We start from the raw sequence: 22,427 nt of genomic DNA, 5'->3' as shown, positions 1-22,427 counted from the left end.
GAGCTGACTCGTATCAACCTTCTCTCTCCTGGTACCCTGGGAAGCGCTGGGACCCCCAGCTTAAAGACCATTTCTGAAAGACTGTACAACATTCAAGAGTAAAACGTGAGTGATTAAAAAACATAAAGGTACATGATATCAGTACACGTCATGCTGGTGCTCCAGATTATAATATTTCTGAAAATAATTATATTTCTAAATATCACACATTCCTTGATTAATAATCTAAGTATCAACAATACAGAATCACATGAAAATGATGAGGCATGGCATCCAGGACATAATTAAGTCTGTGATCCACGTGTGGATTTGGTGAACATTTGGGTTCATCAGTGATGCCAGTAATAATAAGCCTCACACGTGGCTGTCTGCCCTCCACTGCAGGATTCTGTTTTTTATAAATTCTATCCTCCTTCTGCCCAGGCAACACAGCACTGACCAAAACACTGAAAACACTCCTCCCTGCCAAGAAGCCAGCAGTTACTTCTATATCCTGTCTTCCTCCCTACAATAAAGTGTTCATAAAAACGTCCTGGCTTCTTCTTTCTCCAAACTTCACAAAGTGATTTAAAATATAAAATAATCTCAAACAGATAATATCTTAAAGCAGAAAAACACATATTTGTTGGAAAACAGACTGCAAAAATTCTCTTCTGAACTAGCACAGTATATCATTTTTTAGTACAGATCTTTAAATTTGCTTACAACTACTAGATTGAATAAGACTTATTCAGCTACAATTTCCTTACATACTGTTGTGTGACAATCACTATGAAATGAACCATTTTATAATTCAGCTAGTTTTAAAACTCACGGTCATAAGCAGGAAGAATCCAGAGTTGAGGAAAAAACACAATGAAAGGAAGTAACCAAAAGGGTCTGTATTGTATACGTTAACAATTGCTATGTAACAAATCACCCCAAAACTTATCAACTTGAAACAGCAGTAAGCATTTACCATCTCACGCAGTTTCTGTGGGTCAAGAATTACCTGGGAGCATCTTAGCGGGGTGGTTCTAGCTTGGGGTCTCTCATGGTGTTGCCGTCCAGGTGCTGGCCTGGGCTCAGTCATCGGAAGGCTGACTCGTTGATGCATCCACTCTCAGATGGGCCACTCTCATGGTTGGCCAGTTGGTTCTGGGTGTCGGCAGGAAGCCTCAGTTTCTGGCCACGTGGGAGCTCCACAGAGCTGCGTTAGTTGCCCTCACATCATAGTGGCTGGCTTTCCCCAGAGCCAAGTGATCCAAGAGAGAGCCAGCAGGAGGCCACTATCTTTTATGATCTAGTCTCAGGTCATACTGCGTCGTTTCTGCAGTAGTGTACTCATTACACAGGTCAGCCCTATTCACCGAGGGAGGAAACCACAAGAGGGCATGAACGCAGGAGGCAAGGCTCACCAGGGCCATCTTGGAGGTTGGCTACCACAGACCCACACATAACTTTCAACCACCGAAATATTCAGAGCGTGGGGTGGGGTGAGGGTAGAGGGCATGGAAGGGTTCCTTGGATCCAGAGAGACCTAGTTTCAAGAACTAAGTCTACCAATTACGAAACGTGTAAATGGGGAACAGGCTCTGATTTCTCTGAACACCGGTCTTCCACCCCTGTCTTCAGTGGCAGACGCAGTGACGGTCACCACTCCGCACCTGCTGCCTTACACTTCCCATCCTCCTACAGGGCGCTGAGACCATGGGACCAGCTCCGGCCAATGGGTGATGAAGGCAAGTAATGTGTGAAACCCCCATGCGTGCGTTTTCTGTTGCTTTTTCCCTGCCACAGCCACGAGGCAGCCCCTCGACCTGGGCAGTGCAACTGCAGGGTGACGGCGCTTCCCCTGGCCTCAACCGCCAAGTAGCTGCAAGGAGGAGTCGCCCCGGAAAGTCACCTGGCACCATAGTCAATGTGGTGTGAGCAAAAAATAAACCTTTACATTATTAGGCCACTGATATTTGGGGTCTGTCTGATACCACAGTATAATCTAGCCGAATCTAATTCGCATACCTAAAAGAATGAAATTGATTTTGAGGATTAAATGAGAGAACACATGTTCAGCTCCTAACACACTATCTAACACATGACAGGTGTTTTAAACCACCTTCTCAACTCTGAGCCTGTTTCCTCATTAGCAAAAAAAACCCCATATATATGTGTGTGTGTGTGTGTGTATACACCTCATAGAATAGCTTTCAAAATTAAAAGAAATAAAATACATGACAATTTTACCACATACAAATGAGGTAATAAACATAGTTTTTCCCCTTTTTGCCTCTGAATTCTGATCAGAGGTGATTCAGAAGATCTTTTTTTCTCTCGTCGGAACTCCTCTTCCTCTGCATTCAAAGCTTCAGAGTCCCTGGGAAGCTAACACACTGAGTTTACTTGATAGTTCCAGCAAAAATATCCTGTTCTACTTAAGACATAAAATGCATGACAGAAATGATAATAGTTTAAAAGATTTACCAGTCCTGACAAGAATGCAACGACTCCATTTCAGGATTACTTTACATTAGCCATTGTTTCCTTACATGGAAAGAAAGTACTGTTCACTTGCTTTTTAATGCTGATATTAAAGGCCCACAAATGCCACCTTTCAGGGTTTTTGTCCCCACAAAAGAACTATGTAAGAAATGACTTGACCTGTCTCATCTCTAAACTCAGTAACAGAAAAAGCTAAAGTATAATTGGATCCTCCAGACCTAAATGAATAGGAGGAAGAGCCAATAAGGAGAATTCTTTTCTTTAAGAGAATCCAGCCATTTGTGTGACAACAGTCATCGCACCGTTTCACAGGACTTGTTCCAGAGAGATTTCATCAAGGATGTACTTGAGCTCTCAATCAACAGACTAGTCAACTCATCTGACTCCTCACTGACAAACTAACCACACGTGTCTCTGCCACCTAAGCCATGGGACCACTGGCCCATCTGTCACACAGCCTGACCCTGGAGCGCTGGTGTCGGTGGAATGTGGCTTTTCAGCCACATGGAGGCTCCGGACACCTCGGTGTTCTCCTGTCACTGTCCTTCACGGAAAGGCCCCGGGGGGCGGCCACCGGGGCGCCGCAGCACAGAGAAAGGAGCACAGAATGTACCCTGCTGCACGCCCTCCCCTCCGCAGAAGCCAGAACAGAAACTGCCCAGACGCATTCTGCTTTCTCGCGCTGTCGTCAGAGACGCAGGGACGTGAGAGACGCACTGTTGAGAATGCAGGTGCAGCGTCTCAAACTAAGCGCCATCTGACAGGCCAGCTCTGCTCTTCTGTGTGTTCCCTGTGCTGCGGAATCAATGTGTGAGTGGTGCTGAGTCATGGTGACACAGTATCTCGCTGCAGGCGTTATCAGACAGGATGTCACAAGGTCACACTGTCTTCCTACTCTGTGGCCAGGTGGCTCTTTACCTGTTCGAGGTTAAGCTTTGCCACCTTGGAGTCTGGGTGTCTGAGAACCTCGCTCAGGACCTCCTCAACGGGTGTGCTTCCCTTAATGCACCCATGTGAACCTATACTTACAATCAAATAGCATTAGATGTCAGCAAAGTAAAAAAAATTACCCAGAAAAATAAAGAATTCACATGCAATAATACTTAAAGAGCACATTATTGTTCTGTATATAAAGTGATACACTTCTTGGAACACAGAAGCCTTCCTATTGGCATCACTGCTTGCTGCTTCTTGGTCTCAGGATTTATGTCTTCAGCTTTGAGGCACAAAACTACAACTATGAATTCAAAGTTCATGATTTGGTCTGTCTCAGACTTCCTAGCAGAATTCTTTAACTGTAAAATGAACAATTCTATTGACACATCAAAACTTAAAAGGATTAGAGACAATTACATTTAAAGTAAATGGTAACAATTACAAGACAAAGACATTATTAAATACAAAGAGTAATTTTAATGAGATCATTATGTTATCAGATACTGGATTATTTTTTTTAACGAAAGCGGGTGAAGAATGAATTTTCCACTATGCATCCAGGGTTATTCCTGTAACACCCAATAGATTTATCAAAATAATAAGAAAGTACAGATACACAAATGTGCCCCATCTTATACGTTTTGTGTTTCTTGTTCAAATGTAACAAGAATTTTTTGAGCATTGTTTGATGTGTTGCGGGTACCAAACAGAAGTGTTAGGAGAGGGGCCCTGCCTCTAATGACCTTAAGGCCTTGGGGAGATCACACACACACACGCACACACACACACACACACGCGCGCGACTTAACCTTATCTTTTATACTCAAAACTTCTGCCCCTATACCAAAAACACAAAAACAAAAAACAAAACCAGCCAGGAAAATTGTTCAAATCCTAGTAATTCTTAGCAATGCTTCCGGCCCAAGATCTCTAAGCTCCTGCTACAACTGCTCTATTCCCATGTGATTGCGTGATCGCCCATCAACTATTGCAACGACAACTGGCCACCTGTCTTTCTATATTTCAGGTATATTCCTGAGACACAAAGAGTTCGGTCTCACTGACTTAAAACTTTGGGTGATTCCCCGTTGACTAGACAATAAAATCAAAACTTATAACCGGATATAAAACACTCTTCACGGGCTCATCTTGCCTGTCCTTAAACCTAATCGCCAGCTCCACGGCGTCTACTGCTTCCAGAGCCCTCCCTCCCTGCATCTTCTTACAGTCAACCAGTTCTGCCAGCTTCTTTCATAGGCTGGGGTATTGGAGTGTTTTTCATTCTCTCTCTCTCTCCCTAAAATGGCCTTAAGTCTCTTCTCCAGCAAACTTTTATCCATCCTTGAAAACCCAGTTTCAATGCAAACTATTTGGTGAAGCTCCACCAAGCTACTTTTCGTGGATCTAGAAGCAATTCGTTCATTGTTATAACACTTGTCACACTGCATTATAATATCAATATTACCCCTCTCCTTCCAGAGCTATACTGTGAGCGTGACGTGGGCAGCCATTCTGTCTTATTTTTGTATCCCCAGCACCAAACACAATTCTTGGCACATTTCAGAAGATGCTTAGTAACGTTAAAAAGAATGAACGAATGAATGAATATCAAAGTAAGTGCTTTAAGTTTACAGAAGGGACAATTCAGTATGTTCTGGGGTGAACAGGAAATGCTACATTAAAATATATGTAAATAAAATGTTTGTACATAACGTTTTTAATACACTTGAGTAAGGAATTATTCAGAAGCATGAATAATCATACTTTAACCCTTTGTAACTTCAGACTTTATTAAAATAGGATACACTTATACTATCACACATGCTCTTTTTTTTTTTGGCCTCACCTTGCGGCATGCGGAACTTCCCCAAACACGGGTTGAACCCGTGCCCCCTGCGACGGAACTGTGAAGTCTTAACCACTGGACCGCCAGGGAAGCCCGTATCACACTTGTTCTTTAATATGCCGTATGTATCAAGTTGGAAGAAACTTAGGTTCAGAATTAATTTAAATTCTTGGGATTAGAGAAACAGACATTCTTCTATCTGCATCATCATTGTCTAATTTTACTTATTAGTATCAACCTGTAACAATTATATTTATAATATTTCAACAAATGAAGCCATCTTAATGCTATAATCTAGATTTTCACTTATATAAGCAGTATTTCCCTCCACTTCATTTGGAAATACTACCATTTTACTCCAGGATAAAACCTGCCTAGCATCTAATCCAAAATATTCTTACATAGCATATAGGTAGGATTGCCCAATTTAGGGGAAAAAAATAAAAATAAGAAACCTACAGGATGCCCAGTTACATTTGAATTTCAGATAAATAATGATTTTTTTTCTTAGTTTAAATCTGTCCCAATTTGAGGCATACTTATAATATTTATTTATTTACTTATTTATTTATCTGAAATTCACATTTAAACAGGTGTCCTTTACTTTATTTGACAACTCTACATGTAGCAGACAAGAAGACTAGCAATAAATTGATGCTGGGAGGGCCTTAGATGACCAAAGAGTGCCATCTTAAAGACTAGCTTTCCTGGTAACCCAGAGGAAACCAAAGGACCTCAACCATCTCCTAGGCTATATGTATGACCTTAAAGAGACCCATCCTCACCCATGTGCTATGAGCATTAGGGCTCTCAACAGGAAAGTCAGTTTGGTGAAGGCACAATCCAAGACTATGTCTGAGGGTAGTTTTTTTTTTTTTATAAAGGAGAGAAAAGATGATGTTCTTTACAGAACTAACCCCGGAATTTTGTCCTGCTACTGTCTTAAAAGATCTTATTTTACAACTATCGTAATCTGCCCAGTAATACTGATGATATACAAAAGGCCAACAAGTATATGAAAAGGTGCTCAACCTCACTAACCATCAAAATGCAAATCAAAACCACAATGAAATACCACCTCACACCTGTTAGGATGGCAATTATAAAAAAACAAAAGATAACAAATGTTGGTGAGAATATGGAGAAAAGGGAACCCCGGTAACACAGTTGGCGGGGATGTAAATTGGTATGACCATTATGGAAAACAGTATGGAGATTCCTCAATGAATTAAAAATAGAACTACCATATGATCCAACAATCCTACTTCTGGGTATTTATCCAAAGGAATTAAAATCAATATTTCGAAGAAATATCTGTACTCCCATGTTGACTGCAGCATTATTCACAATAGCCAAGATATGGAAACAAACTAAATGTCCAACAATGGATGAACTGATAAAGAAAATATATACAATGGAATATCATTCAGCCTTTAAACAGTAGGAAATCCTGCCATTTGTGACAACATGCATGGACCTGGAAGACACTAGGCTAAATGAAATAAGCCAGACAAAGAAAGATAAATACTGGATGATCATACTTATATGTGGAATCTAAAAAAGTCAAACCCATAGAAGCGGAGAATAGAATGGTGATGGCCAGGGACTGAGGAGAGGTGGAAATAGGGAGGTAAATGTCAAAGTGCACAAAGTTCCAGTTATGCAATATAAATAAGTTCTGGAGACCTACTATACAGCATATGCCTACAGCTAGCAAAACTCTATTATATACTTAAAATTTTCTAAGAAGATAGATTTTATGTTAGGTGTTCCTACCAATGACAATAATAATAATAATAATAGGGACGAGAGGAAACTTTGGGAAGTAATGGATATGTCTGTGGCCTTGATGGTGGTGATAACACCATTAAATATGTTTACATTAAACATGTACAGTTGTATACAACTGTATACAAACTCATCAGTTGTATACATTAAACTCATCAGTTGTATATATTAAATATGTATGGTTCTTTTACATGTCAATCATTCCTCAATAAGTGGTATAAAAAAATTTAAGTTAATGAGCATTTCCTATAACCCAGGGGCTATTATGAGATTTTATATGCATTATTAATATGAATCCTCACAACATCCCTACCACATATGTGTCATTATCTCTACTTTACAAATAAACTGAGATTAAATAATAACTTTTGCCCTAGGCCGAACAGTGAGGAGAGGTGGGGATGAGACTCAAATCCAGGTTTGTCTGACTCACAACTAGTTGAGTATTTAATAATGATGCTGTATACTAACTTTTAGTACCTAGATCCTTCTAAAGGATTAAAGGAAATGCAAAAGCACTCAAATGAGTTGATATACAGGTAAGTGGTCTCAGGAGAGATAAGCTCCTAAGCAAGAATGCAGGTGTGTATGTATCTATGTGTGGTCACATACAGCTTTCTCTAAAAATTCTTCTCTAAAATCAAAGAGCTTTACAAAACCAAACCCTCGCCATTCCCCCTTCAGTATATTTGAAGTTTCCCAGATGGCATATTACTCTCCTAAGAAGCTAGTACATTTCCAAAAGGGTCTACCTAACGGGTATGGGCAGGTAAATACAAAAATAATCTGTCCATTTCTTCTGTTTCCCCAGGTACAAGAAATTGAAATGACCATATGATACTCCAAGACAGAGCAGGATGTTCATCTGAGTCACACCAAGTAACCTGATTACTGCTAAAGTAAAATTGAAAATGATTGAAGTGATTTTCATGATCAGCCTTCCGGAAGTCATTCAAAAGTGCTGCAGTACTACTTGAAAGAAGATAATTCAAATTTAAATGTCACTCTTTCTTCACTGTTGTTTATCAATAGTTGAGTATTAAATTGGGAAGCTTGATTTATGTTATGTAATTTAACTAGTATATAATTTAAACACTCATAATTAAGTCACTATTTGAATAAACGGAATAAACATAAGATTAAGTTTGGTAGTGAGGTGCTCATCTCCAGAGGAGTTCAATCAGACTGGGAAAACATTTGGTAGAGATTTTATAGAACAATGGCTCTGAACCTTAACGGCTGCACACTGGAATCACCTAAGGCAGCGGTCCCCAACCTTTTTGGCACCGGGGACCAGTTTTGGGGAAGACACTTTTCCCATGGACCAGGGTGGGGGGTTGGGGGGGAGACGGCTCAGGCGGTGATGCGAGTGACGGAGAGCAGCAGATGAAGCTTCGCTCACTAGCCCCGCTTGCCCGCCGCTCACCTCCTGCTGTGCGGCCCAGCTCCCCGGGGCCTGGGGACCCCTAACCTAAGGAGTTTCTAGAAAGACTGATGCCCAGGTCCCGCCCATGGAGATGCTTATAACACTGGACTGAGGCAAAACTTGAACACTGGGTTTCTGAAGCTCCTCAAGTCACTCAACTAGGTGGCCAAGGTTGACCCCCCTGCTACAGAAGGAACTCAGGCACTGGATGGAAGGTTGAGACAGGTGACATATCAGGACCCTTCCAACCCTGACAGTCTAAGTCTGACTGTAGCATGACCCGTGCTGCAACATAGTACTAGATTAGACCTGAAGTTTCTTTGGATGTGCAAATTCGGAATAAACTGCTTCAGTAATATTGTTTCCTGGATGTAGTTTCCAAATACAAAGAGGGTGCTACCATTATTTACACCTCCTCCCTATAGTATCCTATCTTCTCTAGATCACACATTGAAGAGATATTAAAAATGAATAATTCAATCAAGTCAATTATTAAGTATCTTCTGAGGATCTACTATCTGCACGACACTCCTCTAGGTACTGAACATTAAATAATGAGTTACTGATCTCACTGGCGTCTCAGATCTTACTGGAATTTACAATTTAATAGACACAAATGGCTGTAATACAAAAATAAGGTAAGTATGTTTGAAGTTTAAGTGCACGATAGTTCATTTAAGAGATTATGTCCAGTTGTGAAGGAGGGGTAATGCAGGCAGAAGTATTTTCTTATCAGTGCAAAATCCATACCTTATGTATTTTATTGAAGGAGAATAAATATCAAAGTAAAATGTTAAAGCTGTAGGTCAGACATTAGGTATATCGACAAGCAGGTGTGTCAGACTCTTTCACCTCCCTAGACATTTACTGAAAGGGATTTTGTTATGCAAAACCTTCCGGAGGTTTTTTAAATCAAGGGCTAAAGTGAAATCTTCTAAAGTAACACAGGTCTATTGGTAGTTTATGCAGTGTAAATTCCCAATAACTTGAAACAATTGCATAAAAATAGCCAGCTAGCTAGTGAAACATGCTGATCCCACAGTATAAAGAACACTTGAGATGTGAGAGAATGTCAATTAACAGACATTTGCTGAATTCTATTGCAGAAAACTAAACTTCCACACACGAGAGTTTAGACAGGCAGAACAATGTACCACAGCTGTAGTTAAAGGAAGACTTGGACTAAATAAATATAACTACTGGCCAGTCCTTTTAGCTGACCATACCCAGCAGAACTGGAAATGCAGAGAATGCTAGGAAAGGTCACTCACTCTGATAAAAAATAATACCTCTGCTACCACAGTCACACCGCCCAAATGAAATCCACATCCACATGTGGTTTTGGTTAATCTTCACCGCTAGACCCAGGATCAATCTAGAGGCAGACGCTCGGCAGGAGCCAGGAGGAAGCTGTGTTCCGTATCCCTAATTCCAGCACAGGGTACCCATCACAGCTGTGATCAAATCAGAGCCGGCAGACAGTGCAATACAGATAATAAAACGTTTTAGCTAAAGGGATAAGACTTTGGAGTCTACTAATGACTGGAAAGTCAGCTCTTTGACACGAATTATAATTCTTTAATGATAATGATGTAGAAGACTAAGCAAGGCTTTATCAATTTAAAAAAATCAAGTTAAATCTATCACATAAAATCTACCTTCTAAATGAAGCAAATAAAGACCCGACCTTCAGATGATAAGACTGTTTATATGGGAAGCTCTATTTGGAAGTACAAACTGTAGTTTCTATTTTAAGACTGTGTCCTCCAAATTCCAGTTATGAAAAATATTCACCTGAATTCCTTTCCATACAAGATAACCACTTCTTAGTTTAAGAAAATCCAACCTCAACTCAGCAAATAAAGTATCAATAAAAGCCCTCTGCCTTCTTTTTTCAATCCTGCTCCTTAAAAATATCAACAACAGATTAAAAACTATACACATAAAACAAAAAAATCGTAACCAAAGGAACAGTGTGCCCTAATGAATCTTCTTTCTTTATTGAGTTTAAACCCTACGGAAAAGAAAAAAACTATTAATTCATAAGCTGTAGTATCTAGAGTCCATTTTTCACATTGCTTTGCAAATTCTAAGCAATAAGTCACCTGGTTCTGCTGTCAATAAAAATGCCTGGCTGGCTTATTATTTTATTCAGCATTGGAGTCTGTAAGGACCCTGTTCTAGGTTGTCTTCTCCTTTCCCTCTTTCTCTCCTCTGTCCTTCATTCATTCCTAAGTTTTCAGTTACCGGCCACACACTGATGATGCCAGCATGTCTTTACGTGGCCCAGGCCTCTCTTCTGAGGAGTAGCTACAACTGCCTACAGTCTACAGTGCTCTTAAAGATGTACTTTCCTCTTGCACAGCCTCTTCTGGAAAGAACTCCCATTACTATATAATTCTAAATAAATAAAGTACGTAAATACTAAAGGAAGCACAAAGTAACTTTTAGTGAAACTTCATTGCTCCTGGTATCATATTAAATATTCAATAGGAAACCAGTTAAATAATTAGTCATTGATTGACATTTTGAATCAGGTCATCTTCACTTGCTAGGTTCTCTAAACTGTATTTTCCCAGCACGTTGAAATTTGTGTTGTCCAGTGGTAGTCCCAAGAAAAAGAGAAGCCTGTTTTTTGTTGTCACGCCCAAGTAATAAGCAGCCATCACAAGCCCAGTGGCTCCAGGTCTTAGAAACAGCGCCCGTCACCTGAGTCCTGGGGTGGGAAGTGTGCTCATGGGGTCCAACCTCTCTCCCAACCAAGACGGGATTCTCATCTACAAGCAGAGCGTTTCCTACAAGGCCCCTGAAAGAGGCAAATTCAAGCTAGACTTTAAATATTAGGTTATTTTTACCCCTAAAGAAAATAAATGAATGACAGAGCCTAAAGTAGTCAGGTAGGAACAAAGAAAGGGGCTACAATTTTCACAGATAATACAAAATTGGCAGGATAAGCTATTTATAGTTTTAAGGGTGTAAGCAGCATGTCCAGTGGCAAAACTAAGACTTAAATACACAATGGTGGGGGGATGGGTAGTGAAATGAAATGAAAGCTCAGGAGCGAAATAAAGAGTTCAAAACTACAAATGAGATTTTTAAATCCAAAGAAGTTAAAAAAAAAAAGTTGGGCAGTGACTCTTAGCAGAACAATGATAGGAAAGGTTGCTTTAAAATATGTTTCATTCATTTATAACTAAGGTAAAAAGCCTCAGAGAATGGGAACAACCCATAAAATTTACCTCAAAATTTTTGAGGTAATTATTGTTAGGTATAAGCAATTACGGAAGATAACAATAAAAAACAAACTATACATATTAGAAAAGCATATAAAATATTTTAAAATACTCATTTTGGTATATACAGATGACTAAGACTCAACTCTGTAAGATACACAGGAAAGGCAGATACTGAAATATTCTATCACAGATATTTGACAATGTTCTTTAGCTCAAGAAAAATATATGAACTCCAAAACTGTCTGTTTGCAGCCAGTCCCACTCTGGGTAAAATACAAAATGTTCCAGGCTCCTTTAGGCCCTGAAGGCTTGTGAGTAAAGAACTGGTTAGGCCCATAAAGTACAAAAGGAGGCTCAGCGAGAACACGGATTCTACTGGGCCTCTAAACCTGTCTTCGTTCAACCTTTACTTGGACACTTTTTAAGAATTCATTTGCGTATCCTATAGTATTAACTATAGTAAAACTTTAAAATATTATATTAATTAACAAAAAATAATAATTTTAGCATAGGTCACCCACTGGAAAACGTAGGAAAGAAACTAAAATTGTTTCTGAAAAGGAAATGGGGTGGAAGGAACTGATAAATAAATGTCCGTGTGGTGGGTATTTTGTTAGGTGCTTTAGTTATATATTCTCCTTTAGTCACTACAGACACATAAGGGAAGTATTCTCCCTCTACTACCAAAAACAAAATAAGCTAACAAACAAAAACAGCTCTGAGGTACAGAGAAATTACAGCTACGATTCCAATCTTTATCTAACTCCAAAGTTTGCACACACACTGCTGTCCTTGTCAGTAAAAAAAATACATAACAGCAACCGAAATTAGTTTTAAAATATACACCTATCTAACAGTAGTTGTCAAAGGAAGACAATAAGAACACAGAGACACTGAGTGGTCTTTAGACAGGGGTCACAGAACTAGCCATCTCAACCAACAGGGCTGGGGACACCTTGGCCAGCACAAGCCAAAAGAAGATAAAATCATCTGACTTGGACTTGTACCAGAAGATCCTTCTATAATATGGAGGAGGGCATAAAAGACTGAGGTTTTTCTATGCTTCCTATTAAAGGGAAATACCCAGGCAAATCAAAATCCAGATTTTTAAATGTTTCATTTTTTAACACTATAACAATATCATCAAAAACCTCTATTAAAGTGGATATTTGTACTCAGAGCTCTACTCCCCAGTTTAGATTGGAGATATCTAAATTAAGGACATTAAGAAAAATATTATTTTCAAGTAAATCAAACTTATTCTGAACGCATTCATTCAGCAAACCCACGAGGCATCTGGAAGTATGTTTCACACCAGAGAATAAGGAAATAGCAAAGAGATATGCCTATGTTTGATTCATTTGTATATCACATGTACACCTACATAATGTGGAGATATATACACACATATGCATATGCACACACGCACACATGCACAGAGAATTCAATGGGCAAAAAATTACTATATGTTTCTGGATGTTAAATGTGCATATAGATTAAGTCAAAAGAACGCCAGCATGCTAACATGCTGTTAACAATTCCACCTGTTCTTAAAGTTTGGGGTCCAAATAAACAAGTTAGGAAGGTGAAGTAAAAATCATCTCATAACTGCACTCTTCCCTGGCAATGTAATTAAAAATAAAACATTTTTTGATATCAGAAAACAAGAAATTTAGCTTTGAAGGAAAAATTTATTATATCCCTTAAGATAATAAAACCGAGATCTTCCAAAGTTTTCAAGCCAGGCCTTTTAGAGCCTTAGCCATGTCTCCTGAGATGCAGCTCCCCTTTGGGTATCTCACTAATGACGGCTACAAGAGAGGGAATATTGGCACTGCTCTGAGTTTAATACTCTGGTTCAAGTAAAGGTGAATAGCCCTTCTCTTAATTCTCTAGTGCACAGCCAAGGCAGGGCTGCAATACTTAAATGTAAGGTAATTAAATATTTGGATATCACACAAAGGAAATCAACACAGAATATCATGGAACTGGATAATCTAGCATACAGTTTACCTGTTTTCAGCTTGGAGTTCAGTACATGGATGCCTCCCTACTCAGCATCCAACCTGCCAAAAATGCCTAATTACATCTAGCAACCTAATATCCAAACCCAAGAGAAGTATTACGGAGAGCATGAAGTTTCTTTTCCTATACAGTTAACTCCCACTTTCAGGGTTCAAGTTCATGTCTGAACCTTTCCACGTATGATTGGCCCTGAGAATGTCCACCTGCTGTAGGAAAGCCTCTGCCCATTTACAGTGACAGGACTTTACTGGAGAATAGGGTGATTTTTTTTTAACAAAGCACAGTAAGATATAACAGGAGCGGTTGTTCTCTTACAACTTTAGATGACATTCATATCAAGGAATGGTTAAGTTTTGCATGAGATATTTAAGAGGTGAACCAGAGTAAATTTAAATATCAATAAAAGTAAAATGTATATCTCACAGTGAATTCTGAGCTTCATGGCATTAACATTAAGCTAAGCAAACAAATTATATGTAAATATAGTATCATATTGTCAGTATATTAATGAAATGCCCATGCTTTGAACATAGATAAACATAGGTAAGAAGAGTCAGAGCAATATTTTAATCAGAGATAAATATATAAAAATTGCTCATTCCTTATATCTATAAATGGTGTTTTATTTTCACAATGGTATTAATTTCCTTAAAGTGCTTATAAGTTTCATAAGGGTATTAATTTTTTTAAGTGCTTATAGGCTAAACTACAGTAAAAGTAGGCATTATTCATTAGATAAGTATACCCAGGGACTTCCCTGGTGGCACAGTGGTTAAGAATCCACCTGCCAACGCAGGGGACACGGGTTTGAGCCCTGGTCCGGGAAGATCCCACATGCCACAGGGCACTAAGCCCGAGCGCCAAAAGTACTGAGCTAGCGCTCTAGAGCCCACGAGCCACAACTACTGAGCCCATGTGCCACAACTACTGAAGCCCGCGCACCTCGAGCCCGTGCTCCGCAACAAGAGAAGGCACTGCAATGAGAAGCCCGCGCACCGCAACGAAGGGTAGCCCCCGCTCACTGCAACTAGAGAAAGCCTGCGCGCAGCAACGAAGACCCAACACAGCCAAAAATTAAAAATAAATAAATTTAAAAAAAAAAAAAGATAAGTATGCCCATTGAGAGCCAAGTAAACAAATTTAAAAGTACAAAAAATGCACAAAGACCCCAAGGGTATTGCTAGTCAGTTTTGTGGGAAAATAAACCAATTTCCAGTCATAACCTATTTTACAGTTGTTGTTACCTTCACTGTATTTTTCAACTTAAAAATGTACCCATAGAGTGTCATACAGAGTGAAGTAAGTCAGAAAGAGAAAAACAAATACCGTATGCTAACACATATATATAGAATCTAAAAAAAAAAAAAATGCTTCTGAAGAACCTAGGGGCAGGACAGGAATAAAGACACAGATGTAGAGAATGGACTTGAGGAAACGGGGAGGGGGAAGGGTAAGCTGGGACGAAGTGAGAGAGTGGCATGGACATATATACACTACCAAATGTAAAACAGATAGCTAGTGGGAAGCAGCCGCATAGCACAGGGAGACCAGTTCGGCGCTTTGTGACCACCTAGGGGGGTGGGATAGGGAGGGTGGGAGGGAGACACAGGAGGGAGGAGATATGGGGATATATGTATACCTATAGCTGATTCACTTTGTTATAAAGCAGAAACTAACACACCATTGTAAAGCAATTATGCTCCAATAAAGATGTTAAAGAAAAAAAATGTACCCCATTTATCATGAAATGCTATCTAAGGACAGCTATGGACTCTTCATTCTATTTGGAATACTCCAGCCCGAATCCGTCCCTCATTTGGTCCAACAAGCAGAATCTCCTGACATAATTGGCAGTGGCAAAGGGAAAACGAAATGGGAGAGAAAAGGGGAAGGAGGGTGGATGAGTTCATTCCGTCCATCTCTATCGATATTGCTTCCTTAGCTCCAGGACCGACCATCCCCAGCAACTCTTCCACCTTTATCTAACCTTCCAAATCCCCTCTACTCCCCCTAGAAAGACTAAGATACCATATATTTGGAGGTAACAAAACTAACTTCTAAGTTACCTAGATGGCCTACTTATTGGAGAGAAGTTTAAAGTGCTAGTTAGACTGTACCAATCCATAATGTCCAGGCACTTTATTTTTTTTAACATCTTTATTGGAGTATAATTGTTTTACAATGGTGTGTTAGTTTCTGCTTTATAACAAAGTGAATCAGTTATACATACATATATGTTCCCATATCTCTTCCCTCTTGCGTCTCCCTCCCACCCTCCCTATCCCACCCCTCTAGGTGGTCACAAAGCACCGAGCTGATCTCCCTGTGCTATGCAGTTGCTTCCCACTAGCTATTTATTTTACATTTGGTAGTGTATATATGTCCATGCCACTCTCTCACTTTGTCACAGCTTACCCTTGAGACTAGCTCCCAAGTTTTACATCACTTGATAAGAGGAACTGACACAGCAGAAAGGTTTCCCTGATAGACCCCGTGGGGCTCAGTGCTTAACACAGAGGAAGAGACTTCCTTCCTTGGACAGTATCTAGGCCCCTGCTGTGACCAGAGAGACAACAGTAGAATCATTATGTGTACCTAGGATTATTTCTAACTCATGAACCTGTCACACTAAAGGCCTTTGCCTTGGCTATTGTTTCTTCATGTTTGAGCTGACCTCTCACAAGGATGGTGCTAGTTAAACTTAACATCGGTTGACGTGGTCAGGTAGGTGGAGCCCTGTTCCAAGAGATGCAATGCACTAAGTGGTGGTCTCGGAAGTAGACACCAGCACAGACACACTGAACCGTATCATTTGTTAGTGCTCATTACGGCCCGTGAGGCTGCAGCGGGGCTGGGCCATGACCTTTAAAGTAAGAATGTATTTGTGGTAGGTTTCCTTATTCTAATTTACTATGATTTCATTATTTTCGTATAGAAAATTATGCTGGTGATAACCTACACACATGGACCCTAGGGTGTTTTTCAGTTCAAGTAACTGGAAAATGAGTGACGTTTCTGTGTAATGGAATGGGAGGTGTATGTTGGCCTGAATGAAGGAGAAACCTTCATTCGTACCTTTTATGGCCACAGAAGTTGCTGCTGACGCTCTGGGTGAAGAATGGAAGGGTTATGTGGTCCAAATCAGTGGTGGAAATGACAAACAGGGTTTCCCCATGAAGCAGGGTGTCTTGACCCATGGATGAGTCCGCCTGCTACTGAGTAAGGGGCATTCCTGTTACAGACCAAGGAGGACTGGAGAAAGAAAGCACAAATCTGTACAGGGTTGCACTGTGGAGGCCGATCTGAGCGTTCTCAATTTGGTCATCGTAAAAAAAGGGGAGAAGGATATTCCTGGACTCACGGATACTACTGTGCCTCGTCGCCTGGGGCCCAAAAGAGCTAGCAGAATCCACAAAGTTTTCAATCTCTCTAAAGAAGATTATGTCCACCAGTATTTTGTGAGAAAGCCCCTAAACAAAGAACGTAAGAAATCTAGGACCAAAGCACCCAAGATTCAGCGTCTTGTTACTCCACGTGTTCTGCAACGCAAACGTTGGCGTATTGCTCTGAAGAAACAGCGTACTAAGAAAAATAAAGAAGAGGCTGCAGAAAATGCTAAACTTTTGGCCAAGAGAATGAAGGAGGCCAAAGAAAAACGCCAGGAACAGATTGCCAAGAGACAGCGGCTGTCCTCTCTGAGAGCTTCTACTTCTAAGTCTGAGACCAGTCAAAAATGAGATGTTCTAAGAGTAACAAATAAATAAGATCAGACATCACGAAAAATATATATATATACAGTAATATTTAAAAGTATTTCTACCAATTTAAAAGAATACAAGAAAGAAAGGGTCAAAGATCCGTCTTATGCTAAAATTGTAACAGTGAAAGCAAAAGCATAGTTAGGCCAAAAACTGTTCCCAAGATTCAAAGAGGTAACTCCTCCTTCTGCTTTGAGTAATAAAAATAAGAGAGCAAGATTATGATGCACAGAGCGAGTTGAATGACCCTAATTTCCTTTCCTGAAGGCTCTCATAAACATTAGAGGGCACCAAGACACTGAGTAAGCAAGTGTAGGTATAGCTGTGGCAATCCGTATGACGCAACTTGGACTGTGGCATCTTTAGATGCACATTTTAATTTTTTATTCAAAACTATGTTAATGCAACAACATTCAGACCCTTTACTTAACTCTGTAGCATTCAGACCTTTTGCATTGTGCAGCTGTCTATTGCCTTTACACTAACTGGCACCCAAAAAAAATTGTTAAATCACTCACTACCCACTGAAATGACAGAATTCAGGTTTATGCTGCTTATTTGCTCCCCGCACAGGGTGTCTACAACTGTTATCACCACCTCAAATGAATCCCTTCCCTTACTTGTATGAATTATGCTTGTGACCCTATAAATATGCATTTTATAAACTTATAAACTAGGATCTCTAACAAGGATCTCAGTTCTAAATCAAAAAATTGAAACTGCTGCTTATAAAGCATTACTAGTTATGTATTTGTAAAGTTTAAATGGCCATTGAGAATTGAATTAGTGCTCTTGTTTTAACAAGTGATATTCCTTAAAATATTATTTTATAAATTGTGTGGCATTCTTAAGTGTTAAGATAACTGAGAAATAGATATTGACCCCCTAAAACACAATTCAAATTTTATAACAGAAAGGAGCAGAAAATCAAAATCCATTTCCAAAAGTTGTGCTTTTAGCAAATTGTTCCTTAATGCATCTCTCCACTAAGCAACGGTCATCAAGGGTTACTCAAACATAGATCTGCTGCTAGCGCCAGAGCAGTTTATCAGGATTCTCGTGTAAGAAATTGTGGTTCAAATTGCTGGAAATGTCCCTGTAGCCAAATAGCCTGTGACATTTTCAGTCCAGCGATGTTTCACTAGAAAACATCATCTTACTGGGAAATTAACTGCTGCCCCAAGTACCTTAGGCGCCACAAACAAAGTTGTGCCGTCTTCCCACTCCAGAAACATTCCCTAGTTCACTAAATTTTACCACATCCAGTCTAACTCCTCTGCCAGGCTTTTGGACTCCAAATTATGATTCCTCTAATCCCCCAACATAAGATTCCATTAACATTCCCAAAATCCCCAACCATGAACCTTTCAGCCTTTGACTTTCACTCACATTGCTCCCGTTGCCAAGAATATACTTATCTCTCCTGCCAAATGAAACACGCTTTCAAAAGTCAGCTCAGGTCACACTTCTCGACAAGATTTCCCTTTCTTCCCGGCTCATCTTTGATGGGTCTCCTACAGATGCCCTGTGGCCGTCCATCATTCAAGACTCTCTCATTACTGGTGTTCTCTGTACACTGAGCTTAAGTATTTTGGGGCCAGAGACCAAATCCTTATGGAATGTTTTAAATCTCTCCCAGTAACTAACACGGAACTTACCACAAATAGTTACTTAATAAATACTAATAGGTGTATTGTATAGATTGTATATTGTCTGTCTTCTCAAAACCTCAAGATCATTTTCTAGATAATTTCCAAATAAATTTTTCTCTATGTTAAGTGCATCTTTGGAACAACAAGAATGGCAGTCCTGAAGAAACCAGAAAGGGAAGAAAAGGTTGCTGTGCAGAAACAGCTTTAAAGAACAACTTATCCGTGGGATTTCTGCTCTGTCTCCTAAGAGCTTTTGACTCAGACTATCTTCACGAGGATATCTGCATTGCAGACAACCTTGCACTCTAAAGATAGTGCTTCCAGGTTAGAGGGCGATTCTTCCCCCCCGGACCCCAGGATAATAAAGACCATGGCTCGCTGCTGGGCAAAGGTTGGGCAGTTTTGAAAGCCGTTCCTTAAAAGAAGGGGGATTTCCTAAACTCAGAGGTCCTCAGCTGTGACACAAATCCACTGTGTGCAGGCATCCACGTCGGCTACTCAGCACTGCCCCTGGGAGATGTCAGGACGAGGGAAACAAGAACGTGGCGCCTGTTGTGCCCTGAGTGACCCAGTCCTTTATCTCTGACCCAGGACCCTCCGTCCTCAGCCAGCATCTCTGTAACTGGGGCGGGCCGGCTTGTGAGCCTGCCCGCCGAGTCGCCTTGCGAACCCTTTGTAGTTTCGGGCAACTTTTGGATGTTAACTAAAAGTGGGTGTGTTCAATTAGGAGTTTCTAGTTTACAAAAGAAAACAGAAGTTACCGCATGGAAGTCTACACATCTCACGTGCGATGGTACAGGTGGATCTCAAAAACAACAACGTGTGGAGTGAAAACAGCAAACTCAAGGCATGAGGACTCCAGGATCGGATGATCTGAGGCTCTAGGACAGGCTAAGGTAAAGTCAGAGAGCAGGACGGTAGCTGCCTCTCACAGAAGGCACGGGTGGGAACTGAATCGAACTGAGAATGAGGTTTCTGGGCGATGAGAATATTCTATATCTTAAATGGGGTGTCTGGCACAAGGATACACACAATAGTCAAAAGACATCAGACTCTACAGTTAAGAGCTGCGCATTTTAATGTATGTAAATTATGCTCAATAAAAAAGCATTACAAATTCTAAATATCTGAACATGTTGCAAACACTGAATATGTTGCATTCCTCTTTAGTTTCAGGATATAATGATTCACAGAAACACTGAGACAACACCAGCCACTTTCACATATACGCTTTGAACACAGTCTTTAGGGAGGTAGCTGCAATACAGGAATTTAAGAGGTTGTCTCTGGAGAAAGACTGCTTGGGTTTCAACCACTAGCTGGGTGCCGCCAGGCAAATTCCTTAACCTCTTCATGCCTGGGCGTCATCCTTTTTCAGATAAATGTAAGAAAAGTTCCTACATATGGTTTTTGAGGACTAAATTAGGTAATATAGATAAAGTATCTAGTACATAGAAAGCATCCTATAAAGCTAGTCTTTTATTATTACTTAGAGCATAAATACTAATACAGGATTCAGAATAATTCAGGATATTTCTGTTCAAGTAGAAGAGCAATAAGTCTTTTAAAATCTAGTAAGTTTAAAGGCATTCATTAGTGGGACTATTAGGTAGAATAATTATAATAATATCCCCAAATTATTTAATTATATAACCGATTAAAGCAATAGATCCACATCACAGTTTTTTTATAACGTTATTTGAAGCACAGAAAGAAAAAAATTAAGTCAAATAAATGCTACTTTGGGTAAGTGTCTCAAGTTCAGACAGATGTGTCTCGTTTACTGTCTGACAACTGTATTGTTAGCAGTTTTTGCCGTTTTCCTCTAATGTAATACATGTAAAAGTTGAAAAGCCAACTGAATACGAATCCCAGCCTTGCCTGAAGAGTTAAATTGATGACAAACCTTTTGAAAGACACAACTAAAGGAAAGATGTGAAGGGACAAAATCTCGAGTATGACAGTACAAATACAAGGAGAGCAGGACAAAGTGGGGCAATCCTCAGTGATGGAAAACAGAGTAGCAGGACTCCACGGCCCTGCAGATCAGGCCACACTCCACCTTCCGCGCGCACGTCAGGGGTTCACGTTCCCATGGAAAGGCACGTGTGCCACAGATGGACCAGAACCACCTAAGCACTGTGTTCTTTAAGATGATTCCCAAGATTTTAAAAGGAAACATAATTAGGAAAGATAAAAAACAATAAACAATCATGACCCCCCCAAATTTCTATCTTTTTCAAATTTATTTATTTTTTAATTTGTTACTGTACCATTAAAATATTTCTAACATTTTGTATCCATTCTATTAAAAAATATTTCCAATATTTTATATCTATTATTATATATCTGATGTATGAGGAATTCTATGTCACTTAATTGGCATATGAGTGGAAAGTTTAAATGTAAAAGAAAAAATAATTAAGAAAATGTTGCGGCAGAATGATGGTAACTGCTGAGTGTTTAATTCGGAAAGGGATTCAGGCCTCCTAGCAAACAGAGCCCTTTCTTTGCTTACAAGCAATAACACCTGGGGTACAACAGAAACACAACCAAAAAACATGAGTTTCAGACTCTGAAATAAGTGGCTGTTTAAGAAAAAAACAGAAACCCTACAAATGTTTTAGTCTTTGAGCCTTCTCATTTTCACATTTCTTCTTTTTTAAAGTACGACAGTAGTATGCCACATGCTCCACACAGGAAGTGGAAAGAATAGAGATCACAATCCGTCCCAAACTACACTTTACCTAAGTAAGAGGCAGCATTACAGAAGAGGCTAGCTACCACACACTTCAGTGAACCACTGTAATTGCGCACACAACAAAATGTTACGGGGGGGTAAAATGCATTCTAATTACAACTACGTTCATTGCTACCCAAGAAGCAGGTGCACAAACTTACATATGTAAATTCAATAAAGTTCACACTTCCTTCTCCTTTCTTGCCAGACCTGAATAATCTGAAAATTTGGCTTTTAATTGTATTATTTGACTCCTCAAATGGAACAAAGTATTGCGCACAACTCATCGACTATCAACAAAGAACCGTATATCATTTAAAAAAAAAAAAAAAAACCTTTGACTTACCTTTATTGTAAGGCATTTTTTTTAATCCCTAAGGACTTTCAGGTTTGGAGTCAAGAAAACGAACCCTCTATCCCAGAGCAGTTCTCCTAGAACTGCCTATTTAAATTATGATCTAGAAGGAGAAACGTGTCAAAGTTTTCTACTTGCTATTAAAAGTTACCACAGCCCCTCGAATACAAACAGTCTGGAGAGAGTC

At 39.8% G+C, this 22,427-nt stretch overlaps 1 protein-coding gene and 1 pseudogene across 3 annotated transcripts in view; one reads left to right on the top strand and one right to left on the bottom strand.

Annotated features, from left to right (window-relative positions):
* The window catches only part of FGF14 (fibroblast growth factor 14), a 621,331-nt gene that overhangs the window by 587,931 nt on the left and 10,973 nt on the right, over nt 1-22,427 (bottom strand). The gene's annotated exons all lie outside the window — the stretch shown is intronic.
* LOC103000266 (40S ribosomal protein S6-like) lies at nt 16,786-17,518 on the top strand (annotated as a pseudogene).

This window comes from Balaenoptera acutorostrata, chromosome 18, assembly GCF_949987535.1.
Source record: "Balaenoptera acutorostrata chromosome 18, mBalAcu1.1, whole genome shotgun sequence".
NCBI classification, from domain to species: domain Eukaryota; kingdom Metazoa; phylum Chordata; class Mammalia; order Artiodactyla; family Balaenopteridae; genus Balaenoptera; species Balaenoptera acutorostrata.
Note: the sequence above shows the minus strand (reverse complement) of the source record. Positions and strands in the feature narration are given on the sequence as shown.